Source organism: Cyprinus carpio, unplaced genomic scaffold (assembly GCF_018340385.1).
Source record: "Cyprinus carpio isolate SPL01 unplaced genomic scaffold, ASM1834038v1 S000006593, whole genome shotgun sequence".
Taxonomy (NCBI): Eukaryota; Metazoa; Chordata; class Actinopteri; order Cypriniformes; family Cyprinidae; genus Cyprinus; species Cyprinus carpio.
Genome location: NW_024879242.1, coordinates 52,115 through 63,094, shown reverse-complemented (window position 1 = coordinate 63,094; position 10,980 = coordinate 52,115).

Sequence of the window (10,980 nt, the reverse complement as noted above, 5' to 3'; positions counted from 1 at the left end):
GGGAACAGTACCATAACAAACTTGTTTTAGTTAATGGCAATTGTCTGCCTGATCCCGAGCTCATAACAGAATGGGTAGACAACGTTAGCAAGTGGCCAGAAATTCACTGGCCCGCCATATACAGCTATCTGGTGGACAATCCGAGTGTTTACACGCGAGAAAAACTAAGAGCCTACAAATCGTTAGACGCTTATAATTACGTAGTCTGTGGGCATGTCCAGACGGTTTTATATAGCGATATAGGCGATGACTTTTTTGTGTTAAAAGCGGAGGTTTTACCGAGCCAGCGCCAAGGGAAAAACACCTCTATGTACCAAGCCTGGGTTGTGATCAACAAGCGGGAAGGCTACATCCATACTGCAAATTGCACCTGCATGGCAGGGTAACGTTAAGTATTTACCATTGGAGACGGATGCACTGTAGACTGATTTCCTTGACGTGATGGTTTTATTTCCCTAGAAAAACTGTCACATGACTACTAATCACTTATACCCTGCATCCGTCACCTTTCCTCTAGGGTAGCTACTGCTAAACTAAACGTGTGTCTGTCATTCCACCAGTTAGCTCGGAGATGCGTAGAAATCATGTCAGTGCGTGATGAGGTCAAAAAAAATAAAAAATAGCTTGCAGCCACAGATGTCGTCTGTTTTTTTGAAAAGGGTGAGATCCTGCAGGAATCCTGAAAAACTTGACTCCACAACTGGTGCGATTTGCACAGTCCACAACACAACAAGTAGGCATTTTGACGAAAAAATTATCTGGTTAACGTTAACACACGATTGAACGTTCTGACCCCGACATGCGCACTACGCACTTCGAATTTTCCTGTGACGTCAACCGTGAAGGGGTCTATATTATATGACTTTCATAAACTTCCGGCTTCGCTACCGTTCAGACGTTCTTGCTTACTGCTCTGCGCTTTGCTTCTTATTTCTGTACTTTTCTCTGATTTTTACTAAAGCAGATCAGCACAGTGCTCAAACAACAGATTTTTGGCACAAAAACTAAAACTAAAAACTCTTTGGGACTGGAATAATACTACAAAAAGAAGACTTTGCCTCCTGTTGCCAGCAGCATACATTCTGGAGACGGGAAAACAACTGCCTACATTCAAACAGAAGAGAGAAAATGGCTCCTTTTGAATATACTTGTTGAATATACTTGTTGAATATACTTGTTGGGAAAGTCGTGGCCTAACGGTTAGAGTGTTGGACTTGCAATCCAAGGGTTGCAAGTTCGAGTCTCGGTCTGGCAGGAATTGTAGGTGGGGGGAGTGAATGTACAGCGCTGTCTCCACCTTCACGACTGAGGTGCCCTTGAGCAAGGCACCAAACCCCCAACTGCTCCCCGGGCGCTGCAGCATAAATGGCTGCCCACTGCTCCGGGTGTGTGTTCACAGTGTGTGTGCACTTTGGATGGGTTAAAAGCAGAGCACGAATTCTGAGTATGGGTCACCATACTTAGCTGTATGTCAGTGACTTTTACTTTCATGAACTGCTGCAAACTTCTACTGTCACGGTTCATGAATGCACCGTCTCCTGCTGGTTTGTTGTGACGTCATGTTAATTGTTTTCATGTGGGTGTTACCGCTGATCGGCTGATCAGCGGCAGGTGCGGCTCGTTACATCAGCCTATATAATGCCTGGTCTTTCGTCTCTTGTTTGTCAGATCGTTGTGTGAGGTCCGCGTGGTGTATGTCTACTCGTTGTTCAGCGTTCCTGCCTCTTGCTCTGTTTCCTGTTTGGTTCGTCACTGGATTACAACCTTGATTACGGATACCTCGCCTTCACCCACTCCACCAACGCACTCAAGGGGAGTGTTTGTTCCTCACCATCTCCACCAACGCACTCAAGGGAATCGTCAGGTCTTCACCATTTCTATCAGCGCACTCAAGGGAATCTACTCACCTGTCTGTGCTGCCATCAAAGTCCCTGCGTCATTCTCCAGGAGCCTGTCATCATCTCATAGTTTTAATAAACCTCATTATTACTCGCAGTTGCCTCCTGTCCTTTATCACGCCGTGACATCTACATAGGATTGTGGTTCTTGAAACAAAGTTACTTGCTGGACTTCCAAAACAGGCGGAGCACTCAGCAGACCGTCGTCACTGACCCTCTCAGCATACAGCCGGTAAGTCTAATGAATCTAGACTTGAATCTAGTGAATCTCAACAGTTTATATGAAGTGTAGAGGAACAAGCCAAAACTGATCACCACACTAATTGATGGCACAAACAGAAAGCGAGACCCAAAGGCACACTAGACATCAGATTATTACGAGTTTCTCGTATTGCTGCCGTAGCATCCTCTACCCCAGATTCGACTATGACAAGGCTTGTGAATTCTGGTATTCTACCACCTATACACCTATACATCTTGAGAACAGATTTGAAGCATTAATGAATGTGGCTGAGGAATCCCCAAATGTGATTAAACATGGATCGGATCAGCCAGCTGCTAACATCGCTACTAACAGGCGCTCGAGGTCGAGCAGACAGCGGCCTTCAGCTCAGAACGCAACCAAGCCTAGGACTCTGATAGTGGCTGACTCTATTACCAGAAACATTAGCAGAAATACAACAATATGCTGCTTTCATCAAGCAATGGTCTCTGATGTGAACAAGGAATTTTGGAACATTCTGATGAAGCACAAGACTGCCAATCGAATCATCATCCATGTGGGGAAGAATGATATTCGGAAAGAGCAGTCAGAACTTCTTAAGAAGGACTTCAGTGAACTCTTTGAAACACTTTGAAGACTCAAAGTTCAGTCGTTCATCAGTGGACCACTCCCAGCAAGGAGAACTAATGTTTTTTACGGTTGCTTGGGCTGAACACATGGCTACAAAGATCTTGCTATATAAAAGGAGTGAATTTCATCGACAACTTCAATCTTTTCTGGGGCCATAGACAACTGTTTAAACCGGATGGCCTCCACCCAAACAAACCTGGTGCTAGAGTGCTTAAGGACAGTATCTACTTCTCTCTCCATCATCCTTCAGCAGAGTATGTCAATCCATTCAGCGCACACACACCTGGTCCGAGTCTTCATGTGGTTGACACATCCCACAAGGGCACTGATAACACCATGCAGCCACAACCAGCACTGCTCATGGACATTATCCTGGCTGAGCCCTGCCTACAGAGCTCATCACAGATAGACTGTGACATATCAAAACAGCTCCAAGACTCAGCATCCAAGGACGACTTTCTGGAAAACAGCCAGGGAAGCCAAGACAACATATCACAGCCGCTGGAAACACCAGAGACACAACCCATCTCACCAGACACATTCTCACTCTCTCCAGCATCTCCACTTCTATGCTTCTCACAGAAAATGGAGGAACTGGCTTATAGGCTGGGACCAAACTCTCCCACTTTTTTACTGCAAGCCCCCAGATATCAACTAAAAAACGGTGGGCCCCCCAACCACCAAAGCCTGTGGGCCCTGCTTAAACCCGGCCAAATCCTCTATCTGCTGTAGGTGAACCAAAAACAACTGATAGCAGCTCTCAGTGATATGGGCTGGGTTACCGCTATAATAAAGTGACGTGACATACAGCCAAGTATGGTGACCCATGCTCAGAATTCGTGCTCTGCATTTAACCCATCCAAAGTGCACACACACAGCAGTGAACACATACACATCGTGAACACACACCCAGAGCAGTGGGCAGCCATTTATGCTGCAGCACCCGGGGAGCAGTTGGGGGTTCGATGCCTTGCTCAAATGCACCTCAGTCGTGGTATTGCCGGCCCGAGACTCGAACCCACAACCTTAGGGTTAGGAGTCAAACTCTATTACATTAGGCCACAACTTCCCCGCAGCCACATTGCAAATGTTTACAGAACAAGCGGGAACCCAGTGTGCCTGTAGCTTTCTCTATTTCTGTTTTATCACATGATAGAAAGTCTAAGGCCTTCTCAAGCCGAAGGGCAAACTCATCTAATCTGCAGCTTATTATGCATCAACCTAAGATTGCTGTAAAGACACAAAGCACTGCCATCAAGTTAGCATTTTTAAACATTCGCTCACTAAAAAATAATTTCTAATCAATGACTTAATTACCACAAACAATCTGGATTTTATGTTTCTAAACTAAACATGGCTAGAAGACAGCTGCAGTGCAATGGTCCTCAATGAAACAGCCCCTCTTTACTTTCATGAGTGTCTACAGGTCCTTCTCAAAAAATTAGCATATTGTGAAAAAGTTCATTATTTTCCATAATGTAATGATAAAAATTTAACTTTCATATATTTTAGATTGATTGCACACCAACTGAAATATTTCAGGTCTTTTATTGTTTTAATACTGATGATTTTGGCATACAGCTCATGAAAACCCAAAATTCCTATCTCAAAAAATTAGCATATCATGAAAAGTTTCTCTAAACGAGCTATTAACCTAATCATCTGAATGAACTAATTAACTCTAAACACCTGCAAAAGATTCCTGAGGCTTTTAAAAACTCCCAGCCTGGTTCATTACTCAAAACCGCAATCATGGGTAAGAGGTTAACCCAGAAGGCCATCACTGACACCCTCAAGCGAGAGGGTAAGACACAGAAAGAAATTTCTGAACGAATAGGCTGTTCCCAGAGTGCTGTATCAAGGCACCGCAGTGGGAAGTCTGTGGGAAGGAAAAAGTGTGGCAAAAACCGCTGCACAACGAGAAGAGGTGACCGGACCCTGAGGAAGATTGTGGAGAAGGGACCGATTCCAGACCTTGGGGGACCTGCGGAAGCAGTGGACTGAGTCTGGAGTAGAAACATCCAGAGCCACCGTGCACAGGCGTGTGCTTTTGAACCAGAAACAGCGGTAGAAGCGCCTGACCTGGGCTACAGAGAAGCAGCATTGGACTGTTGCTCAGTGGTCCAAAGTACTTTTTTCGGATGAAAGCAAATTTTGCATGTCATTCGGAAATCAAGGTGCCAGAGTCTGGAGGAAGACTGGGGAGAAGGAAATGCCAAAATGCCTGAAGTCCAGTGTCAAGTACCCACAGTCAGTGATGGTCTGGGGGTGCCATGTCAGCTGCTGGTGTTGGTCCACTGTGTTTTATCAAGGGCAGGGTCAATGCAGCTAGCTATCAGGAGATTTTTGGAGCACTTCATGCTTCCATCTGCTGAAAAGCTTTATGGAGATGAAGATTTCGTTTTTCAGCACGACCTGGCACCTGCTCACAGTGCCAAAACCACTGGTAAATGGTTTACTGACCATGGTATTACTGTGCTCAATTGGCCTGCCAACTCTCCTGACCTGAACCCCATAGAGAATCTGTGGGATATTGTGAAGAGAAAGTTGAGAGACGCAAGACCCAACACTCTGGAGGGGCTTAAGGCCGCTACCGAAGCATCCTGGGCCTCCATAACACCTCAGCAGTGCCACAGGCTGATTGCCTCCATGCCACGCCGCATTGAAGCAGTCATTTCTGCAAAAGGATTCCCGACCAAGTATTGAGTGCATAACTGAACATAATTATTTGAAGGTTGACTTTTTTTGTATTAAAAACACTTTTCTTTTATTGGTCGGATGAAATATGCTAATTTTTTGAGATAGGAATTTTGGGTTTTCATGAGCTGTATGCCAAAATCATCAGTATTAAAACAATAAAAGACCTGAAATATTTCAGTTGGTGTGCAATGAATCTAAAATATATGAAAGTTTAATTTTTATCATTACATTATGGAAAATAATGAACTTTTTCACAATATGCTAATTTTTTGAGAAGGACCTGTACATGACTGTTAGGAGAGGTGGAGGTGTAGCTGCTCTATTTAAAGATGTCTATCAATGCAAGCAAGTGTCATTTGGTCAGTACTTGTCTTTTGAATATCTAGGGATTGTGCTGAAAGGTGCTCCATGCATTCTGTTTATCATTATTTACAGGCCCATCTCCAGTCTTTTTTGAAGAGTTCACAGAAATGTTATCAATGATTTCCTCAGAGTTTGCTATTGCAGGGGATTTAAATATTCACATAGATAATGCAGAAAACAAAACTACAAATAAATGATAACGGTTTTAAACACTTTTGACCCGATTCATCATGTGCATGGACCCACACACAAAGGCGGACACACTTTAGATTTAATCATCAGTAGGGGTCTAAAAATTTCATCCATTGTTAAGGACATAGCACTATCTGATCACTTCTGTATTTTCTATGATCTCTGCTACCACTGTATCTAGATCTGTCTCTGTCAGAAAGAGATGCATTAAAGAGAACACTAGTGTGCTATTTATGGAGGCTATATCTATATCTATAGATTTCTGTTGAGTTTGCTGATTTTACATCCGAATTAGTGCTGGCTGCAGTTAAAGTTTTAATTGTTGGTGATTTTAATATCCATGTTGATAATGAAAAAGATGCATTGGGATCAGCATTTATAGACATTCTGAACTCTATTGGGGTTAGACAGCATGTCTCAGGACCTACTCATTGTCGAAATCATACACTAGATTTAATACTGTCACATGGAATTGATGTTGATGGTGGTGTTATGCAGCCAAGCGATGAGATCTCAGATCATTATTTAGTTTTGTGCAAACTTCACATAGCTAAAACTGTAAATTCTACATCTTGTTACAAGTATGGTAGAACCATCACTTCCACCACAAAAGACTGGTTTGTAAGTAATCTTCCTGATGTATCCCAATTCCTTAGCATATCCAAAACCTCAGAACAACTTGATGATGTAACAGAAACTATGGACTCTCTCTTTTCTAGCATTTTAAATACAGTTGCTCCTTTAAGGAAGGTGAGGAAAACAGTCTGACACCATGGTGTAATTAGCACACTCGTACCCTAAAGAGAGCAGCCCGGAAAATGGAGCGCAGCTGGAGGAAAACAAAACTAGAGGTTTTTCGTATTGCTTGGAGGGAAAGTAACCTATCCTACAGAAAAGCATTAAAAACTGCTAGATCTGATTACTAGATATATTTTTTTTGGAAGAAAAAAATAATAACAGGTGTTTTTTATTTAATGTGGTTGTTTTATTGAAGAATAATGAATCATCAAGTGTTGTTGTTTTTTTACATCACAGCAGTAATGACTTTATAAACTACTTTACTTCTAAGATCGATACTATTAGAGATAAAACTGTAACCATGCAGCCGTCAACTACAGTATCGCATCAGACAGTGCACTATAGATCCCCTGAGGAACAGTTCCACTCATTCTCTACTATAGGAGAGGAAGAATTGTATAAACTTGTTAAATCATCTAAACCAACAACATGTATGTAAGACCCTATTCCATCTAAGCTCCTAAAAGAGGTGCTTCCAGAAGTCATAGATCCTCTTCTGACTATTATCAATTCATCATTGTCATTAGGATATGTTCCCAAAAAAAAAGGTCATAAACCCATGGATTAACGTTTGTGCATTTGACATTGAGAGCATAGGTCGTAATTTAGATATATTTTTGAGATGGAAAAATGCAGTTTTACAAATGCTAGAAATGTGGCTTTCTAAGGAAAGACCGTTATCAAATAGCACACCTAGGTTTCTAACTGATGAAGAAGAATTGACAGAGAAGCCATCAAGTCTTAAACAGTGTTTTAGGTTATTACATTAAATGAGCTTTTAGGTCCTATAATTAACACCTCTGTTTTTTCAGAATTTAGTAGTAAGAAATTACTCGTCATCCAGTTTTTTTTATATCGACTATGCATTCTGCTAGTTTTTCAAATTGGTATGTTTCGCCGGGCCGCGGAGAAATATAGAGCTGAGTATCATCAGCATAACAGTGAAAGCTAACAAGTGTTTCTTGATGATATCTCCCAAGGGTAACATGTAAAGCGTGAAGAGTAACGGCCCTAGTACTGAGCCTCGAGGTACTCCATACTGCACTTGTGATCGATATGATACCTCTTCATTCACTGTAACGAATTGATGGCGGTCATATAAGTATGGTTTGAACCATGCTAATGCACTTCCACCAATGTCAACAAAGTTTTCTAGTCTATGCAAAAGAATGTTGTGGTCAATAGTGTCGAACACAGTGCTAAGATCCAATAGCACTAATAGAGAGATACAACCATGATCAGATGATAAGAGCAGGGGTCTAATTCATAAAACTCTCCGTAGATTTCATCCTAAAAGTGTACGTATGCACAAAAGCTAGATTTTGCGTACGCACAAAAGTTTTCAGATTTATAAAACCATGTGTACGCCAGAAGCTGCGCAAAAATCCCTTTATAAATCCCAGTCAGGGGAAGATGTGCGTACGTGCATCTCCACCCCGACCCCTCCCCGAAATCACCATATATGGAGCTTACAACTCCTAGTTTTACTATGCATAACCTCATTTGCATATCATTTCCATGCATATTCCCAGCCACGTGACACCATATTTAATACCGTTAAAGGTACAAGACTTCAAGAAAATATGAGATACAGAGTATAAATGCCATTTTTATTGCTAAAAATCATACAGTATTCTTTTTATTCTTTAGCATAAATATATCAAAATCCATAAAAACAAAACTGTTTAAAATAGTTCTCAGATAAATATTTTAGAATAGAGTTGATATCATTCTTTTCCACTTGCCAAATAGTATTTTCATTGTTTTAATTAATTCAAATCAAATTTAATTTATGCAGTTTTGCTGATAAGGTGAACATCTTTTAGCTATTTTTAGTCTATATTTATTGCATTGTAAACAGAATTGTCTGACTGCGCGTCACTGACAAAGTAGCCTATTTAATAAAAATAAAAAAAACATGCAAATTACCATTTTCTTCAAGTTGTATCCTTCAAATACAGTCGTGTTTTTCATAATGTTGTGGAGATGCCTTCACACAACATCAACACCCCCGTGCAGCTGCGGTTGTACAGTAAGATATCATCAATGGACCTATTCAAACCAGACGATATGGACCGTTCCACCGAATCCAGCAGTGTCCGCCACAGTATCAAAGTGTGCATCATTGATCATTGTTCTCACTAAAATATTTTCTCATAACATGAGATATGCAGTTTTGTTTGAAGATGAATTATTGTGCACCTATAGCACTCCTCGCTGTCATTAAAACAGCATGCCACAGGAAAAGTCATCAAGCGCATCCACTTAACATGCCTAAATTCATATACTTTTTTACTTCTGCGTAATGACTTTATGTAATTTCAGTGATTATCTCCATTAATGAGAGTGGAATATTTAATGTAAATGTGTATATCGAAATGAAAATGGATTTTAAAATCGTTTACTTCATTACTTTTCTCCAGGAAAAAGAGTGCGTACGCATGGTCTAGAATGTCCGTACGTTGCGTACATATTTACGGCAAGTTTATTTTTTATAAATCCCGATATGTGCGTGGAAAATTGCGTACGCATTTTATATGCCCATTTTGTGCGTACGCAATGTTTATAAATGAGACCCCAGGTCATTTGTAACTCTAATTAGAGCAGTCTCAGTACTATGATATGATCTAAATCCTGACTGGAAATCCTCACAGATACCATTTGAAGTAGCTGGAAGTGCTGCTGTTGACAGTTCCACTTCAGATCTGTTCACAGGGATTTTAGTGGGTGCTCCATTTCTTGCTGCAGAAACAAGACTGGTCTCAGAGTGATATTCATTTAAAATATTGTAAACTCCCCGCACAGACCATGCGTCAATTGTTTTAGATCGAAAAGTGATGGCGAGCTCTTTACAAGGGCAGTGTCTGATGAACATGCGGGTTACCTCTGTTCCTGGACAATCCAGCAATTTGCACTGTTCTTTCAAGCGCTCTGCAGTGACGTCAACTGCACGGTTTAGCCTGAGGCATTATTTGTAAGCATCCTTCTCAGGTCTTGGCAATGTGGCATAAAAATCGACCAGCCGGAGAGTAGAGCAGGGAGCAGCTTCAAAATGTTTCCTGAGAATACTAAAGATTGCATCGGGGCTATGGGCAATGTCAGTGTCATTGTTCCTTATACCGAACTTGACCACATCTCTTGCTTTGGCTCTTAGATGGACCAAAATCTCCTCTGCTTGCTGCTTTTTTTTTCTCAGATTATTCTGTTTAATGTAGTCTCCCATAATATCTATCCACTCGTTTAAGTCAACAGTGTCAGAAACTTCACTTCTGAAGCTAGGAGGTTCTTTTAGATTTCTGGAAATAATAACTGGCTTTGTATTGCTGAATTTGAATATTGAATTTGTGAAGCTGTACTGTCTGTCATCACATTTTTTTGAGGAATCACTCACTGTATGTGTGTTTACTGAATGTGTTTGGTTCAATCTAGTGACTGTGCTATCAGCAGTTTGCTGACCGACTTGGCTGATTATGTCAGACATTGCTGTAACTACATCTGGGGGCTTTGTGTTAGGAATTGGGGTAGACGAAAAAACCTGTTGCTCTACTGAAGCATCTGATTCATGACTAGTAGGTGGGCCCTCACAAACTAATGGATCTGAATAAGGAACATCACTCTCTGTGATTACATGTGCATCATTCTGTACATTGGGCTCACTGAACTGGAAGGACTTTGGCACTTTCAATAGACTCCATCTTCTACCTTTACTTCTACAGACAGGAGTGCGATAGTCGTCAAAACCACTCATTGTGAATGCCAGTACTCAAACATCAGTACACAAACAATGAATAAAAAAAGGATAAAAATCTCTAATGTGCTGCTGACTAAATAGAAGACTGTCCTTTGTAAAGCTCTCTACTTCTCAAATTTCTTGAATGTAGTCACTGAGCGAATAAAGTCAGTCTTTTCTTTTTCCTGGGTTTTTTTTTTTCTTTACAAAGGACTACAGTTTCTGAGCTGACTCAAGCGAAAACTTCAAGATAAACCCTCGGGAGCTTCAGATACCATCTTGATTGAAGAAACAACAAGTCACGGCACCAATGTGACTATGTTGGTGATGGTGGAATGATGAACACTGAGTCAGGTGGGTGGTCACTCAAGGCTTCTTTTTATTGTCCTGGGCAGACACAGCTGGGACATAACAGGACCATAGGTTGGTTAAATTGCAGCTCAATG